This window comes from Procambarus clarkii, chromosome 31, assembly GCF_040958095.1.
Source record: "Procambarus clarkii isolate CNS0578487 chromosome 31, FALCON_Pclarkii_2.0, whole genome shotgun sequence".
Classification (NCBI taxonomy): Eukaryota; Metazoa; Arthropoda; class Malacostraca; order Decapoda; family Cambaridae; genus Procambarus; species Procambarus clarkii.
Window position 1 is genome coordinate 7,563,815 of NC_091180.1, and position 18,421 is coordinate 7,582,235.

General features: G+C 51.9%; 1 protein-coding gene across 1 annotated transcript in view; it reads left to right on the forward strand.

Annotated features, from left to right (window-relative positions):
- Positions 1-3,532: 3,532 nt before the first annotated feature.
- The window catches only part of Ddc (aromatic-L-amino-acid decarboxylase), a gene marked incomplete in the record, with an annotated part of 139,812 nt that continues 124,923 nt past the window's right edge, over positions 3,533-18,421 (forward strand). Inside the window, 1 exon segment of the mRNA XM_069334327.1 lies at positions 3,533-3,681.

Genomic DNA, 18,421 nt, shown 5'->3' on the forward strand with positions numbered 1-18,421 from the left:
AAACGTCACCACTATGGACTCCTAGGCTTTGTTCTGAACTATATTCAATCCAATCTCAGTGACAGTGTTATGATCCCAGGTAGCCGAAAAACGAGTCTCCCCTTTGAGAATTATTCTATCAAGCCTGACCTGACTAGAAGGTCTAGGAAAAATAGAGGTGAAGACACAGATGTAAAATAGCTGGTTGGATTTGATAAACAATTTGAGATTATGGGCAGTAAATAAGAAAATAGATAAATGACTGGTTAGGAGATGTGGATAATTTGCTGGAGGCGTGAGGCTCGCTTCTGGAGGGCTTTGACCCTCACTTGATTACCAGACATCGCAAGGGGAAGCTGTGCTCCGTTTGAGCTCCCATTAGAAAGGAACCCCTAGTGATATATCTCCAAGAGAAGAGAAGTGTGCAGACGTTCCAGCTGTGGAATCGAGCTGGGAACGTTGTGGTCTCAAGTCCTGGACGGCGAGGAGTGTTTATTAAGCTGCACAGAGACATAATCGTGGGCCGTGGGAGCGCCCTGATCAGACGCCGTCAGAGGGATTGCGCCCTCGACTAGACAATCTGTGGTAAGCACGATTTAAGCCAGTCTATAGTGATTACTTGTAGTTGGTCGTGTGCCCAGCGACAGTAGCGTATGTTCATTGGTAAGTTAGACATGTTTTGGTAAAGCAGGAAGCCTAAATAAGAGGACAGAGATGAGAGAGACGGCTGGAGGGACGAACGGCACGTCCTCTCCCGTTGACCGCCTGAAGCCAACTGACTGGCAGCGGAGGACCCTCCCAGAGTTGAGGAGCCGCCCGCCGGGCAAGGAGGAGCATGGACCAGCCCAAACGGGGGAGTCCACTCTCACTGCATGTAGAGAGCAGATAGATGTTGGATGCAAGCATATTGTGTGGATTATTTCGTTTATGTGTTTAAGGGGAAACGTTTTTATTGAAGTGTCAATGGGTTGCAGATTTGTCTTTGGGGAAGAAGTTGCTGAGAACTTCGAAGCCAGCACAGAGGGAGTAGTTAATGAGACTCCAAGGTAGTGGAGGAGAGGACCTCGAGCTGTGAGGAGAAGCAGTGAAGAGGAGTGTCACGTGCTTCTCTAGAGGTGGTGAAGCACCATAGTTGCTCGAGGGAACTTCATGGTGTAGCAGCCAGGAGAGCTGTGGAGGACCCTAGTAGAAGTGGCGAAGCACCATAGTTGCCCAAGGAAACGATATGATAGCAGCCTGGAGGAGCTGCAGAGGATCCTGGTAGTTAAACCCGGAAGAACCTGAAGAGATCAGTGTAGTGAACTTCCAGATGTGGAAGGGAAGTTCTAAATGATTACTTGTAGGGAGGTGATAGAGTGTTTGGTTGTCATTAGCGTGCAAGACGCAGTGAGAGGTGAGTAATTGTTTGCCATTCTTGTGTCAAGGAGTGTTTATACTGAAGTATAGAGTTACAGTCGTAGGCTGGATTACCTACAGATGTATGTGTTCTAGGACTGATAGGGTGATCGATTGATCATTGTTGTGTATCAAGGAACATTAATACTGATATATATATATGTTATTGCATTCATACGCTGATTTTACTTGTACATGTTTATAGATATATATTCTCTTGCTGATAGTGCAACATTGTGTTATAAGACTTGACCTACTTGAGGAGGTTGATAGTATTAGGTGGTGAATCAGGAGATAGGATACCACTTGATAAGCAGATGATAGAGTTCTGATAGTGTTGGAGTGCAACCTGACTGAAATAGTATAGAGTGTTGGATTCATTATTATTATTATATGTGTGTATGTATTGTGTATGTGCTTTGTCCAGTAAATGTATTCAAATTTGCTGGTGTTTGCCGTTGTCCAAGTGAGGCTTCCCAGGATGTAGTAAAGAAGGAGAGAGAGAGAGAAAGAACCAAGAACCACCGCTGTGGACAGGGTAGGACGGAAAACTAATAAGTCAAAGGGGATTAAGGAGATCATATTACATAAGGAGAGAGTGGGGAGTCACAGCGGCTCGAGTGGGTGTGTGCACGTGACAACGAGGCTAAGTATTGGAGTCGCATCCCCTAAACGTGTGACGTTGAGCCCCTCTCCAAGAGCCAGAGAAGTGCCCAGTGTGATCTCCTGGTAAAGTATAAGCACTCTACCGAGTTGTGGGTTGGGTTGTTCGTAAAGAAGGATCAACAACACGACAACACCACCAACCCACAATACAATACAGACACTAATATGTAGCCACCAATAACATAACCTCCCCCCACACACTCTATTAACTGTTGAGTGCCACAAGGCAGCATCTTGGACCTCTCCTATTTCTTATATACATCAATGATCTGTCAAATGTTTCTAACATTCTAAAACCTATACTATTTGCTGACAATACTGCCTTCATCTATTCTGACCCCAACCCCAGCACACTAAATAATATTGTCAATAATGAGTGAATAAAGTCCACTCGTGAATGTCAATCAACAAACTCACTCTAAAACATAGAAAAGACCTATTACATTTTATTTGGAAGTAAATCTTCAAATCAAATTCAACTTAAGGTAGACAATGTTAACATTAGCAATAAAAATGATGGAAAGTTCCTTGGGCTCTACACAGACAAGAGACTCAACTTCAGCACCCACATGCAACACAACCAAAAATGTCTCAAAAACGGTTGGTATACTTTCTAAAATCAGATATTATGTTCCCCCACTCTGCTCTCCTCTCATTATACTACGCTAAGCTATCCCTATCTTACATATGGTATCTGTGCATGGGGTTCAACCACTGCAAACTACCTCAAGCCCATCATCACCCAGTAAGAATCTGCTATCAGGACTATAACAAACTTCAAACTTTGTCTTAAGACAACACACAGTCCCTCTGTTTAAGTCCCTTAATATGCTAAACATACACTAACTCCAAATATTCTTATGTGCTATCTACATGTACAAAACTTTGTTCGTAAACGATAATCTCGATCTGAAACTTTTCCTTGATGGTTGTAATAGAACCCATGAGCACCACACCAGGAATAAATATATCTTTGATATCCCCAGAGTCAGACTATGTCTGTGTAAACACTCCCAGCAAATAAAAGGACCCAGTCTTTGGAACTCACTCCCTAATGAATTAACAAAAATTCCAACCTATGCCTTAGTCAAAAGTAAAACCAAAAAAACCCTAATTTCATCCCCATAGTTTCCTACCTTGTGCTTCAAACTCTGTTATCTGTTAGATTAAGGACCTGCCCTGCTGTGTGTTAGTGGCCTTCAAGGCTGAAAGGACACCAATGTTATGTACTCTCACAAACCCAATATACCTTCATGTATTTATACTGAATAAAAATCAATCTCCATAACAAAGAATATCATCACTAACCAGTTACCATAGAAAACGGGTCAATATTTGTTTTGACAAATTACCACAGGACCTGGCCCCGAGTGTACCCAGAGCAATGACCGATACACTCTCCCATTCAATATAATAAGAACGTGGCACTTGGCATCATGGCGTCTGCGGTCACATATATACCCGCAGCCTCTCAGTCTCTCTCCTCAGTGCTGGCCCAGACGCCGTCAGGGAAGGGAGTTGCCTACAGCCTCTGCCCACCTCGGTCGTCAATCCTTTGATCAATTAATCTTCACTGCGCATACCCGTTGCACGTGAACCGTCGACTGCTACTGTTGCTGCGTTCCTCACAACGGGAGTAAGGTTTGTCTCTTTGATCTTGTAGAGTCTGTTGTTGACGCTTGTAAAGTCGATTCTTGATACCAGTCTTAAAGGCAATCTGCTACCTGTTGACTATGACTCTCTCTCTCCCTCTCTCCCTTTCCCCAGCTCCTCTCTCTCTCTCTCTCTCTCTCTCTCTCTCTCTCTCTCTCTCTCTCTCTCTCTCTCTCTCTCTCTCTCTCTCTCTCTCTCTCTCTCTCTCTCTCTCTCTCTCTCTCTCTCTCTCTCTCTATGTCTCTCTCTCTCTCTATGTCTCTCTCTCTCTCTATGTCTCTCCCTCTCCCTCTCTCTCTCTCTCTCTCTCTCTCTCTCTCTCTCTCTCTCTCTCTCTCTCTCTCTCTCTCTCTCTCTCTCTCTCTCTCTCTCTCTCTCTCTCTCCTTCCCTCTCACTCCCCCCCCCCCCGACACATATTGACCTAAGGTGAAGGACAGACCTGCTGGGAGTCAATAAATACTCTCTGGTAAACATGATACAAGACTGTGAGGTCACCAGGTGAAGGTATTATCCAGTAGTGTTACATGCAGTGTTTAAGGCAGAGTGGTAGTTAAGGCCTCCTGCTGGTTACTGCCACTTAGTCCGCTCGTTAGGGCAACGGACCCGCTCCTGGCCGGGTGGTCGCTCGAGCTGCCACGGTCCACAATGGTGGACATCACTCCATCCTTATACTCCAGCTCTTTGTCTCTCCCTTGTTCAAGCTCTTAGACTGTCCCTTGTTCAAGCTCTTAGACTGTCCCTTGTTCAAGCTCTTAGACTGTCCCTTGTTCAAGCTCTTAGACTGTCCCTTGTTCAAGCTCTTAGTCTGTCCCTTGTTCAAGCTCTTAGTCTGTCCCTTGTTCAAGCTCTTAGTCTGTCCCTTGTTCAAGCTCTTAGACTGTCCCTTGTTCAAGCTCTTAGTCTGTCCCTTGTTCAAGCTCTTAGTCTGTCCCTTGTTCAAGCTCTTAGTCTCTCCCTTGTTCAAGCTCTTAGTCTGTCCCTTGTTCAAGCTCTTAGTCTGTCCCTTGTTCAAGCTCTTAGTCTGTCCCTTGTTCAAGATCTTAGTCTGTCCCTTGTTCAAGCTCTTAGTCTGTCCCTTGTTCAAGCTCTTAGTCTGTCCCTTGTTCAAGCTCTTAGTCTCTCCCTTGTTCAAGCTCTTAGTCTCTCCCTTGTTCAAGCTCTTAGTCTCTCCCTTGTTCAAGCTCTTAGTCTGTCCCTTGTTCAAGCTCTTAGTCTGTCCCTTGTTCAAGCTCTTAGTCTCTCCCTTGTTCAAGCTCTTAGTCTGTCCCTTGTTCAAGCTCTTAGTCTCTCCCTTGTTCAAGCTCTTAGTCTGTCCCTTGTTCAAGCTCTTAGTCTCTCCCTTGTTCAAGCTCTTAGTCTGTCCCTTGTTCAAGCTCTTAGTCTGTCCCTTGTTCAAGCTCTTAGTCTCTCCCTTGTTCAAGCTCTTAGTCTGTCCCTTGTTCAAGCTCTTAGTCTGTCCCTTGTTCAAGCTCTTAGTCTCTCCCTTGTTCAAGCTCTTAGTCTGTCCCTTGTTCAAGCTCTTAGTCTGTCCCTTGTTCAAGCTCTTAGTCTGTCCCTTGTTCAAGCTCTTAGTCTCTCCCTTGTTCAAGCTCTTAGTCTGTCCCTTGTTCAAGCTCTTAGTCTGTCCCTTGTTCAAGCTCTTAGTCTGTCCCTTGTTCAAGCTCTTAGTCTGTCCCTTGTTCAAGCTCTTAGTCTGTCCCTTGTTCAAGCTCTTAGTCTGTCCCTTGTTCAAGCTCTTAGTCTGTCCCTTGTTTTAGCTCTTAGTCTGTCCCTTGTTCAAGCTCTTAGTCTGTCCCTTGTTCAAGCTCTTAGTCTGTCCTCGTATTACAGCTCTTAGTGTGTCCTTAGTGTATGTAGACAGTGTGTCTTCATATTCCAGCTCCTGGTCTGTAACCTGGTCCCAGCTCCAGGCAGGCTGTGTGGCAGGCAGGATGGCAGACAGGCTGTGAGGCAGGCAGGATGGCAGACAGGCTGTGAGGCAGGCAGGATGGCAGACAGGTTGTGAGGCGGGCAGGATGGCAGACAGGTTGTGAGGCGGGCAGGATGGCAGACAGGCAGTGAGGCAGGAAGGCAGCATGGCAGACAGACTGTAAAGCAGGCAGGCAGAATGGCAGACAGGCTGTGAGTCAGGCACGTTGGCAGACAGGTTGTGAGGCAGGCAGGATGGCAGACAGGTTGTGAGACAGGCAGGCAGAATGACAGACAGACTGTGAGGCAGGCAGGCAGGATGACAGACAGGCTGTGAGGCAGGCAGGATGACAGACAGGCTGTGAGACAGGCAGGCAGGATGGCAGACAGACTGTGAGGCAGGCAGGCAGGATGGCAGACAGGCTGTAAGGCAGGCAGGATGGCAGAAGGGCGGTGAGGTAAGCAGGATGGCAGACAGACTGTGAGGCAGGCAGGAGCGCAGACAAGCTGTGGGGCAGGCAGGCAGGTTGGCAGACAGGCTGTGAGGCAGGCAGGATGGCAGACAGGTTGTGAGGCAGGCAGTCAGGATGACAAACAGCCTGTGAGGAAGGCAGTCAGGATGGCAGACAGCCTGTAAGGCAGGCAGGCAGGATGGAAGACAGACTGTGAGGCAGGCAGGCAGGCAGGATGGTAGACAGGCTGTGAGGCAGGCAGGCAGGATGGTAGACATGTTGTGAGGCAGGCAGGCAGGATGGCAGACAGGCTGTGAGGGGGCAGGATGGCAGGCAAGTTGTGAGGCAGGCAGGCAGGATGACAGACAGGCTGTGAGGCAGGTAGTCACGATGACAGACAGCCAGTGAGGCAGGCAGGATGACAGACAGGTTGTGAGGCAGGCAGGCAAGATTGCAGACAGCCCATGAGGTAGGCAGGATGGCAGACATGTTGTGTGGCAGGCAAGCAGGCAGGATGACAGACAGCCTGTGAGGCAGGCAGGCAGGATGGCAGACAGGCTGTGAGACAGGCAGGCAGGATGGCAGACAGGTTGTGAGACAGGCAGGATGGCAGGCAAGTTGTGAGGCAGGCAGGCAGGATGACAGACAGGCTGTTAGGCAGGCAGGCAGGATGACAAACAGGCTGTGAGGCAGGATGGCAGACAGGCTGTGAGGCAGGATGGCAGACCGGCTGTGCGTCAGGCAGGATGACAAACAGGCTGTGAGGCAAGCAGGATGGCAGACAGGTTGGGAGGCAGGCAGGCAGGCAGGATGGTAGACAGGTTGTGAGGCAAGCAGGCAGGACGGCAGACAGGCTGAGAGGCCGGGAGGCAGGATGGCAGGCAGGCTATGGGGCAGGCAGGCAGGATGGCAGGCAGGTTGTGAGGCAGGCAGGCAAGATGGCAGACAGGAGGAGAGGCAGGCAAGCAGGATGGGAGACAGGTTGTGAGGCAGGCAGGGAGGATGGCAGACAGACTGTGAGGCAGACAGGCTGAGAGGAAGGCAGGCAGGATGACAAACAAGCTGTGAGGCAGGCAATCAGGATGGCAGACAGGCTGTGAGGCAGGCATGATGGTAGACAAGTTGTGAGGTAGGCAGGCAGGATTGCAGACAGGCTGAGAGGCCGGCCGGCAGGATGGCAGGCAGGCTATGGGGCAGGCAGGCAGGATGGCTGACAGGCTGTAAGGCAGGCAGGTTGTGATGTAGGCAGGCAGGCAGGATGGCAGACAGAAGGAATGGCAGGCAAGCAGGATGGGAGACAGGTTGTGAGGCAGGCAGGGAGGATGGCAGACTGGCTGTGAGGCAGGCAGTCAGGATGGCAGAAAAGATGAGAGGAAGGCAGGAAGGATGACAAACAGGCTGTGAGGCAGGCAGTCAGGATGGCAGACATGCTTTGAGGCAGGCAGGTTGTCAGACAGGCTGTGAGGCAGGCAGGATGGCAGACAGGCGGTGAGGTAAGCAGGACGGCAGACAGGCTGGGAGGCAGACAAGAGGGCAGACAGGCTGTGAGGCAGGCAGGATGGTAGAAAGGCTCTGTGGCAGGCAAGCAGGATAGCAGACAGGTTGTGAGGCAGGCAGGCAGGGGGCAGACAGGCTGTGAGGTAGGAAGGATTGCAGACAGGTTGTGAGGCAAGCAGGCAGGAAAGCAGACAGGCTGTGAGACAGGCAGGCAAGATGGCAGACAGGCTGTGAGGCAGGCAGGCAGGCAGAATGTCAGACAGACTACGAGGCAGACAGGCAGGATGGCGGACAGGCTATGAGGCAGGATGAGTTGCAGAAAGGTTATGAGGCAGGCAGGATGGTAGACAGGCTGTGAGGTAGGCACGCAGGATGGCAGACAGGCTGTGAGATAGGAAGGATGGCAGGCAGGTTGTAAGGCAGGCAGGATGGGTGACAGGTTGTGAGGTAGGCAGGCAGGATGGCAGACGAGCTGGGAGGCAAGCAGGATGGCAGAAAGTTTGTGAGGCAGGCTGGTATGATGGCAGACAGGCTGTGAGGTAGACAGACAAGATGGCAGACAGGCTATGATGCAGGCTGGCAGGCAGGATGTCAGTCAGACTGTGAGGCAGTCAGGCAGGATGACAGACAGGCTGTGAGGCAGGATGGATGGCAGACAGGTTGTGAGGCAGGCACGCAGGATGGCAGACAGGCTGTGAGGCAGCATGAATGGCAGACAGATTGTGAAGCAGGCAGGATGGCAGACAGGTTGTGAGGCAGGCAGAAGGCAGACAAGCTGTGGGGCAGGTAGGCAGGATGGCAGACAGGCTGTGAGGCAGGCAGGCAGGAAGGCAGACAAGCTGTGGGGCAGGTAGGCAGGATGGCAGACAGGCTGTGAGGCAGGCAGGATGGCAGACAGGCGGTGAGGTAAGCAGGATGGCAGACAGGTTGTAAGGCAGGCAGGCAGGAAGGCAGACAAGCTGTGGGGCAGGTAGGCAGGATGGCAGACAGACTGTGAGGCAGGAAGCAGGATGGCAGACAGGCTGTGAGGCAGGAAGGATGGCAGACAGGCTGTGAGGGGGCAGGATGGTAGACAGGTTGTAAGGCTGGCAGGCAGGATGACACACAGGCTGTGAGGCAGGTATTCAGACAGGCTGTGAGTCAGGATGGCAGACAGGCTGTGAGGCAGGTAGGCAGGATGGTAGACAGGCTGTGAGGCAGGCACACAGGATGGCAGACAGGCTGTGAGGCAGAATGGATGGCAGACAGGTTGTGAGGCAGGCAGGATGGCAGACAGGCTGTGAGGCAGCATGAATGGCAGGCAGATTGTGAAGCAGGCAGGAGGCAGACAGGCTGTGAGGCAGACAGGCTGTGAGACAGGCAGGCAGGAAGGCAGAAAGACTGTGAGGCAGGCAGGCAGGATGGCAGACAGGCTGTGAGGCAGGCAGGATGGCAGACAGGCGGTGAGGTAAACAGGATGACAGACAGGTTGTAAGGCAGGCAGGCAGGAAGGCAGACAAGCTGTGGGGCAGGTAGGCAGAATGGCAGACAGACTGTGAGGCAGGAAGCAGGATGGCAGACAGGTTGTGTCAGGGAGCTTGAGAGACAGGCTGTGAGGCAGGCAGGCAGGATGACAGACAGGCTGTGAGGCAGGCAGGCAGAATGGCAGACAGGCGGTGAGGTAAGCAGGTTGGCAGACAGGTTATAAGGCAGGCAGGCAGAAAGGCTGTGAGGCAGGCAGGAGGGCAGACAAGCTGTGAAGCACGTAGGTAGGATGACAGCCTGTGAGGCAGGCAGGATGACAGACAGGCTGTGAGGCAGGATAGCACACAGGCTGTGAGGCAGGCAGGATGACAGACAGGTTGTGAGGCAGGCAGGCAGGATGACAGACAGGCTGTGAGGCAGACAGGATGGTAGACAGGTTGTGAGGATGGCCGGCAGGCAGGATGACAGACAGGCTCTGAGGCATGCAGGATCGTAGACAGGTTGTCAGGCAGGCCGGCACGATGGCAGACAGGCTGAAAGGCCGGCAGGCAGGATGGCAGGCAGGCTATGGGGCAGGCAGGCTATGGGGCAGGCAGGCAGGATGGCAGACAGGCTGTAAGGCAGGCAGGATTGCAGACAGGTTGTGAGGAAGGCAGGCAAGCAGGATGGGAGACAGGTTGTGAGGCAGGCAGGGAGGATGGCAAACAGGCTGTGAGGCAGGCAGGCAGGATTGCAGACAGACTGAGAGGAAGGCAGGCAGGGAGGATGGACGACAGGCTGTGAAGCAGGCAGTTAGGATGGCAGACAGGCTTTGAGGTAGGGAGAATGGCAGACAGGTTGTGAGGCAGGCAGGGAAGATGACAGACAGGCTGTGAGGCAGGCAGTCAGGATGGCAGAGAGGTTGTGAGGCAGGCAGGCAGTATGGCAGACAAGCTTTGAGGCAGGCAGGCGGGATGGCAGACAGGCTGTTAGGCAGGCAGGATGGCAGACAGGTTGTGGGGCAGGCAGGAAGGATGGCAGACAGACTGTGAGGCAGGCAGGCAGGATGGCAAACATGCTGTGAGGGAGGCAGGCAGGTGGCAGACAGGCTGTGAGGTAGTAAGGATGGCAGACAGGTTGTGAGACAGGCAGGTAGCCAGGATGTCAGACAGACTGTGAGGCAGGCTGGCATGATGGCAGACAGGCTGTGAGGCAGGCAACCCGTTCTCGCACTTTCTTACAGTCAATATTGACTTATTAAATGAGTGCATATGTGACATACTAATTTATTGTGAATATTTTAGTTTACCTTGAAAAGCTTCATAGAAAACTCCGACCTTACCTAACCTTCTTAGTATGTTAAGATAAGCATCCTATTGCTTCGTAATTACAATTATTACTTAACTTATACCTATAATAGGTTAAGTAATAATTGTAATTACGAAGCAATAAGATGCTTATCTTAACATACTAAGAAGGTTAGGTAAGGTCGGTGTTTTCTATGAAGCTTTTCAAGGTAAACTAGTATGTTTAGTATGTCACATATGCACGTATTTAATAAGTCAATATTGACTATATGAAAGTGCGAGAACGGGTTGGAGGTAGGGTAAATGGCAGACCGGCTGTGAGGCAGGCAGGATGGCAGACAGGCTGTGAGGCAGGCAGGCAGGATGGCAGACAGGCTGTAAGGCAGGCAGGCAGGATGGTAGACAGGCTGTGAGATAAGAAAGAGGGCAGGCAGGTTGTGAGGCAGGCAGAATGGCAGACACGCTGTGAGGTACGCAGGATGACAAAAAGTCTGTGAGGCAGGCAGGCAGAATGAAAGACAGACTGTAAGGCAGTGTGGCAGACAGGCTGTGAGGCTGGCAGGATGGCAGACAGGTTATGAGGCAGGCAGGATGGCATACAGACTGTGAGGCAAGCAGGATAGCAGACAGGTTGTGATGTAGTCAGGTATGATGGCAGACAGGCTGAGAGGCAGGCAGGAAGGATGGCAGACAGGCGGTGAGGTAAACAGGATGACAGACAGGTTGTAAGGCAGGCAGGCAGGAAGGCAGACAAGCTGTGGGGCAGGTAGGCAGAATGGCAGACAGACTGTGAGGCAGGAAGCAGGATGGCAGACAGGTTGTGTCAGGGAGCTTGAGAGACAGGCTGTGAGGCAGGCAGGCAGGATGACAGACAGGCTGTGAGGCAGGCAGGCAGAATGGCAGACAGGCGGTGAGGTAAGCAGGTTGGCAGACAGGTTATAAGGCAGGCAGGCAGAAAGGCTGTGAGGCAGGCAGGAGGGCAGACAAGCTGTGAAGCACGTAGGTAGGATGACAGCCTGTGAGGCAGGCAGGATGACAGACAGGCTGTGAGGCAGGATAGCACACAGGCTGTGAGGCAGGCAGGATGACAGACAGGTTGTGAGGCAGGCAGGCAGGATGACAGGCAGGCTGTGAGGCAGACAGGATGGTAGACAGGTTGTGAGGATGGCCGGCAGGCAGGATGACAGACAGGCTCTGAGGCATGCAGGATCGTAGACAGGTTGTCAGGCAGGCCGGCACGATGGCAGACAGGCTGAAAGGCCGGCAGGCAGGATGGCAGGCAGGCTATGGGGCAGGCAGGCTATGGGGCAGGCAGGGAGGATGGCAAACAGGCTGTGAGGCAGGCAGGCAGGATTGCAGACAGACTGAGAGGAAGGCAGGCAGGGAGGATGGACGACAGGCTGTGAAGCAGGCAGTTAGGATGGCAGACAGGCTTTGAGGTAGGGAGAATGGCAGACAGGTTGTGAGGCAGGCAGGGAAGATGACAGACAGGCTGTGAGGCAGGCAGTCAGGATGGCAGAGAGGTTGTGAGGCAGGCAGGCAGTATGGCAGACAAGCTTTGAGGCAGGCAGGCGGGATGGCAGACAGGCTGTTAGGCAGGCAGGATGGCAGACAGGTTGTGGGGCAGGCAGGAAGGATGGCAGACAGACTGTGAGGCAGGCAGGCAGGATGGCAAACATGCTGTGAGGGAGGCAGGCAGGTGGCAGACAGGCTGTGAGGTGGTAAGGATGGCAGACAGGTTGTGAGACAGGCAGGTAGCCAGGATGTCAGACAGACTGTGAGGCAGGCTGGCATGATGGCAGACAGGCTGTGAGGCAGGCAACCCGTTCTCGCACTTTCTTACAGTCAATATTGACTTATTAAATGAGTGCATATGTGACATACTAATTTATTGTGAATATTTTAGTTTACCTTGAAAAGCTTCATAGAAAACTCCGACCTTACCTAACCTTCTTAGTATGTTAAGATAAGCATCCTATTGCTTCGTAATTACAATTATTACTTAACTTATACCTATAATAGGTTAAGTAATAATTGTAATTACGAAGCAATAAGATGCTTATCTTAACATACTAAGAAGGTTAGGTAAGGTCGGTGTTTTCTATGAAGATTTTCAAGGTAAACTAGTATGTTTAGTATGTCACATATGCACGTATTTAATAAGTCAATATTGACTATATGAAAGTGCGAGAACGGGTTGGAGGTAGGGTAAATGGCAGACCGGCTGTGAGGCAGGCAGGATGGCAGACAGGCTGTGAGGCAGGCAGGCAGGATGGCAGACAGGCTGTAAGGCAGGCAGGCAGGATGGTAGACAGGCTGTGAGATAAGAAAGAGGGCAGGCAGGTTGTGAGGCAGGCAGAATGGCAGACACGCTGTGAGGTACGCAGGATGACAAAAAGTCTGTGAGGCAGGCAGGCAGAATGAAAGACAGACTGTAAGGCAGTGTGGCAGACAGGCTGTGAGGCTGGCAGGATGGCAGACAGGTTATGAGGCAGGCAGGCAGGCAGGATGGCATACAGACTGTGAGGCAAGCAGGATAGCAGACAGGTTGTGATGTAGTCAGGTATGATGGCAGACAGGCTGAGAGGCAGGCAGGAAGGATGGCAGACAGGCTGTGAGGCACGCAGGATGACAAAAAGGCTGTGAGGTAGGCAGGCAGAATGGCAGACAGACTGTAAGCCAAGGTAGGCAGCATGACAGGCAGGCTGTGAGGAAGGCAGGATAGCAGACAGGCTATGAGGCAGGCAGGCTACTAGGCAGACAGCCTGTGCAGCAAGCAGAGTGGCAGACAGATTGTGAGGCAGGCAGGATGGCAGACAGGTTGTAAGGAAGGCAGGCAAGAAGGCAGACAGGCTGTGAGACAGGCAGGCAGGATGGCAGACAGGCTGTGAGACAGGCAGGCAGGATGTCAGACAGGCTTTGAGGCCGGCAGGCACGATGGCAGACAGGCTGTGAGATAGGAAGGATGGCAGGCAGATTGTGAGGCAGGCAGGATATGGCAGTCAGGCTGTGAGGCAGGCAGGCAGGATGGCAGACATTCTGTGAGGCAGGCAGGATAGCAGACAGGTTGTGAGGCAGGCAGGATGGCAGACAGACCTTGCGGCAGGCATGCAGGATGGCAGACAGGTTTTGAGGCAGGCAGGCAGGATGGCAGATAGGCTGTGAGGCAGGCAGGATAGCAGACAAGTTGTGAGGCAGGTATATAGGATGACAGACAGCAAGTGAGGCAGGCAGTCACGATGGCAGACAGGCGGTGAGGCAAGCAAGATGGCAGGCATGTTGTAAGGCAGGCAGGCAGGATGGCAGACAGATTGTGAGGCAGGCAGGATGGCAGACAGGTTGTGAGGCAGAGAGGCACGATGGCAAACAGGCTGTGAAGCAGGCAGGCAGCATGGCAGACAGGTTGTGAGGCAGGCAGGCAGAATGGCAGACAGGCTGTGAAGCAGGCAGGCAGGATGGCAGACAGGCTAAGATGTAGGCAGATCCATGATCTTATCCCACCTCCATGTACGTGTAGGACTATCCCACCTCCATGTTCGTGAAGGACTATCCCACCTCCATGTACGTGTAGGACTATCCCACCTCCATGTACGTGAAAGACTATCCCACCTCCATGTACGTGTAGGACTATCCCCACCTCCATGTACGTGAAGGACTATCCCACCTCCATGTACGTGAATGACTATCCCACCTCCATGTACGTGTAGGACTATCCCACCTCCATGTCCGTGAAAGACTATCCCACCTCCATGTACGTGTAGGACTATCCCCACCTCCATGTACGTGAAGGACTATCCCACCTCCATGTACGTGAATGACCATCCCACCTCCATGTACGTAAAGGACTATCCCACCTCCATGTACGTGAAGGACTATCCCACCTCCATGTACGTGTACGACTATCCCACCTCCATGTACGTGTAGGACTATCCCACCTCCATGTACGTGTAGGACTATCCCACCTCCATGTTCGTGTAGGACTATCCCACCTCCATGTACGTGAAGGACTATCCCACCTCCATGTACGTAAAGGACTATCCCACCTCCATGTACGTGTAGGACTATCCCACCTCCATGTACGTGTAGGACTATCCCACCTCCATGTACGTGTAGGACTATCCCACCTCCATGTACGTGTAGGACTATCCCACCTCCATGTTCGTGTAGGACTATCCCACCTCCATGTACGTGTAGGACTATCCCACCTCCATGTACGTGAATGACTATCCCACCTCCATGTACGTGTAGGACTATCCCACCTCCATGTACGTGTAGGACTATCCCACCTCCATGTTCGTGTAGGACTATCCCACCTCCATGTACGTGTAGGACTATCCCACCTCCATGTACGTGAATGACTATCCCACCTCCATGTACGTGAATGACTATCCCACCTCCATGTACGTGTAGGACTATCCCACCTCCATGTACGTGAAGGACTATCCCACCTCAATGTACGCGTAGGACTATACCACCTCCATGTACGTGTAGGACTATACCACCTCCATGTACGTGAAGGACTATCCCACCTCCATGTACGTGTAGGACTATCCCACCTCCATGTACGTAAAGGACTATCCCACCTCCATGTACGTGAAGGACTATCCCACCTCCATGTACGTGTAGGACTATCCCCACCTCCATGTACGTGTAGGACTATCCAACCTCCATGTACGTGTAGGACTATCCCACCTCCATGTACGTGTAGGACCATCCCACCTCCATGTACGTGAAGGACTATCCCACCTCCATGTACGTGTAGGACTATCCCACCTCCATGTTCGTGAAGGACTATCCCACCTCCATGTACGTGTAGGACTATCCCACCTCCATGTACGTGAAGGACTATCCCACCTCCATGTACGTGAAAGACTATCCCACCTCCATGTTCGTGTAGGACTATCCCACCTCCATGTACGTGTAGGACTATCCCACCTCCATGTACGTGTAGGACTATCCCACCTCCATGTTCGTGTAGGACTATCCCACCTCCATGTTCGTGTAGGACTATCCCACCTCCATGTACGAGTAGGACTATCCCCACCTCCATGTACGTGTAGGACTATCCCACCTCCATGTTCGTGTAGGACTATCCCACCTCCATGTTCGTGTAGGACTATCCAACCTCCATGTACGTGTAGGACTATCCCACCTCCATGTACGTGTAGGACTATCCCACCTCCATGTACGGGAAGGACTATCCCACCTCCATGTTCGTGTAGGACTATCCAACCTCCATGTACGTGTAGGACTATCCCACCTCCATGTACGTGTAGGACTATCCCACCTCCATGTACGTGTAGGACTATCCCACCTCCATGTTCGTGTAGGACTATCCCACCTCCATGTTCGTGTAGGACTATCCCACCTCCATGTACGGGAAGGACTATCCCACCTCCATGTTCGTGTAGGACTATCCCACCTCCATGTTCGTGTAGGACTATCCCACCTCCATGTACGGGAAGGAATATCCCACCTCCATGTTCGTGTAGGACTATCCCACCTCCATGTTCGTGTAGGACTATCCCACCTCCATGTACGGGAAGGAATATCCCACCTCCATGTTCGTGTAGGACTATCCCACCTCCATGTTCGTGTAGGACTATCCCACCTCCATGTACGGGAAGGAATATCCCACCTCCATGTTCGTGTAGGAGTATCCCACCTCCATGTTCGTGTAGGACTATCCCACCTCCATGTACGGGAAGGAATATCCCACCTCCATGTTCGTGTAGGACTATCCCACCTCCATGTTCGTGTAGGACTATCCCACCTCCATGTACGTGTAGGACTATCCCACCTCCATGTACGTGTAGGACTATCCCACCTCCATGTACGTGTAGGACTATCCCACCTCCATGTACGTGTAGGACTATCCCACCTCCATGTACGTGTAGGACTATCCCACCTCCATGTACGTGTAGGACTATCCCACCTCCATGTACGTGTAGGACTATCCCACCTCCATGTTACTTGTAGGACTATCCCACCTCCATGTACGTGTAGGACTATCCCACCTCCATGTTCGTGTAGGACTATCTGCACCTCCATGTACGTGTAGGACTATCCCACCTCCATGTACGTGTAGGACTATCCCACCTCCATGTACGTGTAGGACTATCCCACCTCCATGTACGTGTAGGACTATCCCACCTCCATGTACGTGTAGGACTATCCCACCTCCATGTACGTGTAGGACTATCCCACCTCCATGTACGTGTAGGACTATCCCACCTCCATGTACGTGTAGGACTATCCCACCTCCATGTTCGTGTAGGACTATCCCACCTCCATGTTCGTGTAGGACTATCCCACCTCCATGTACGTGTAGGACTATCCCACCTCCATGTTCGTGTAGGACTATCCCACCTCCATGTTACGTGTAGGACTATCCCACCTCCATGTACGTGTAGGACTATCCCACCTCCATGTACGTGTAGGACTATCCCACCTCCATGTACGTGTAGGACTATCCCACCTCCATGTACGTGTAGGACTATCCCACCTCCATGTACGTGTAGGACTATCCCACCTCCATGTACGTGTAGGACTATCCCACCTCCATGTACGTGTAGGACTATCCCACCTCCATGTACGTGTAGGACTATCCCACCTCCATGTTCGTGTAGGACTATCCCACCTCCATGTACGTGTAGGACTATCCCACCTCCATGTACGTGTAGGACTATCCCACCTCCATGTTACGTGTAGGACTATCCCACCTCCATGTTCGTGTAGGACTATCCCACCTCCATGTACGTGTAGGACTATCCCACCTCCATGTACGTGTAGGACTATCCCACCTCCATGTTCGTGTAGGACTATCCCACCTCCATGTTCGTGTAGGACTATCCCACCTCCATGTACGTGTAGGACTATCCCACCTCCATGTTCGTGTAGGACTATCCCACCTCCATGTTCGTGTAGGACTATCCCACCTCCATGTACGTGTAGGACTATCCCACCTCCATGTTCGTGTAGGACTATCCCACCTCCATGTTCGTGTAGGACTATCCCACCTCCATGTTCGTGTAGGACTATCCCACCTCCATGTTCGTGTAGGACTATCCCACCTCCATGTTCGTGTAGGACTATCCCACCTCCATGTACGTGAATGACTATCCCACCTCCATGTACGTGTAGGACTATCCCACCTCCATGTACGTGAAGGACTATCCCACCTCAATGTACGCGTAGGACTATACCACCTCCATGTACGTGTAGGACTATACCACCTCCATGTACGTGAAGGACTATCCCACCTCCATGTACGTGTAGGACTATCCCACCTCCATGTACGTAAGGACTATCCCACCTCCATGTACGTGAAGGACTATCCCACCTCCATGTACGTGTAGGACTATCCCACCTCCATGTACGTGTAGGACTATCCAACCTCCATGTACGTGTAGGACTATCCCACCTCCATGTACGTGTAGGACCATCCCACCTCCATGTACGTGTAAGGACTATCCCACCTCCATGTACGTGTAGGACTATCCCACCTCCATGTTCGTGAAGGACTATCCCACCTCCATGTACGTGTAGGACTATCCCACCTCCATGTACGTGAAGGACTATCCCACCTCCATGTACGTGAAGACTATCCCACCTCCATGTTCGTGTAGGACTATCCCACCTCCATGTACGTGTAGGACTATCCCACCTCCATGTACGTGTAGGACTATCCCACCTCCATGTTCGTGTAGGACTATCCCACCTCCATGTTCGTGTAGGACTATCCCACCTCCATGTACGTGTAGGACTATCCCCACCTCCATGTACGTGTAGGACTATCCCACCTCCATGTTCGTGTAGGACTATCCCACCTCCATGTTCGTGTAGGACTATCCAACCTCCATGTACGTGTAGGACTATCCCACCTCCATGTACGTGTAGGACTATCCCACCTCCATGTACGGGAAGGACTATCCCACCTCCATGTTCGTGTAGGACTATCCAACCTCCATGTACGTGTAGGACTATCCCACCTCCATGTACGTGTAGGACTATCCCACCTCCATGTACGTGTAGGACTATCCCACCTCCATGTTCGTGTAGGACTATCCCACCTCCATGTTCGTGTAGGACTATCCCACCTCCATGTACGGGAAGGACTA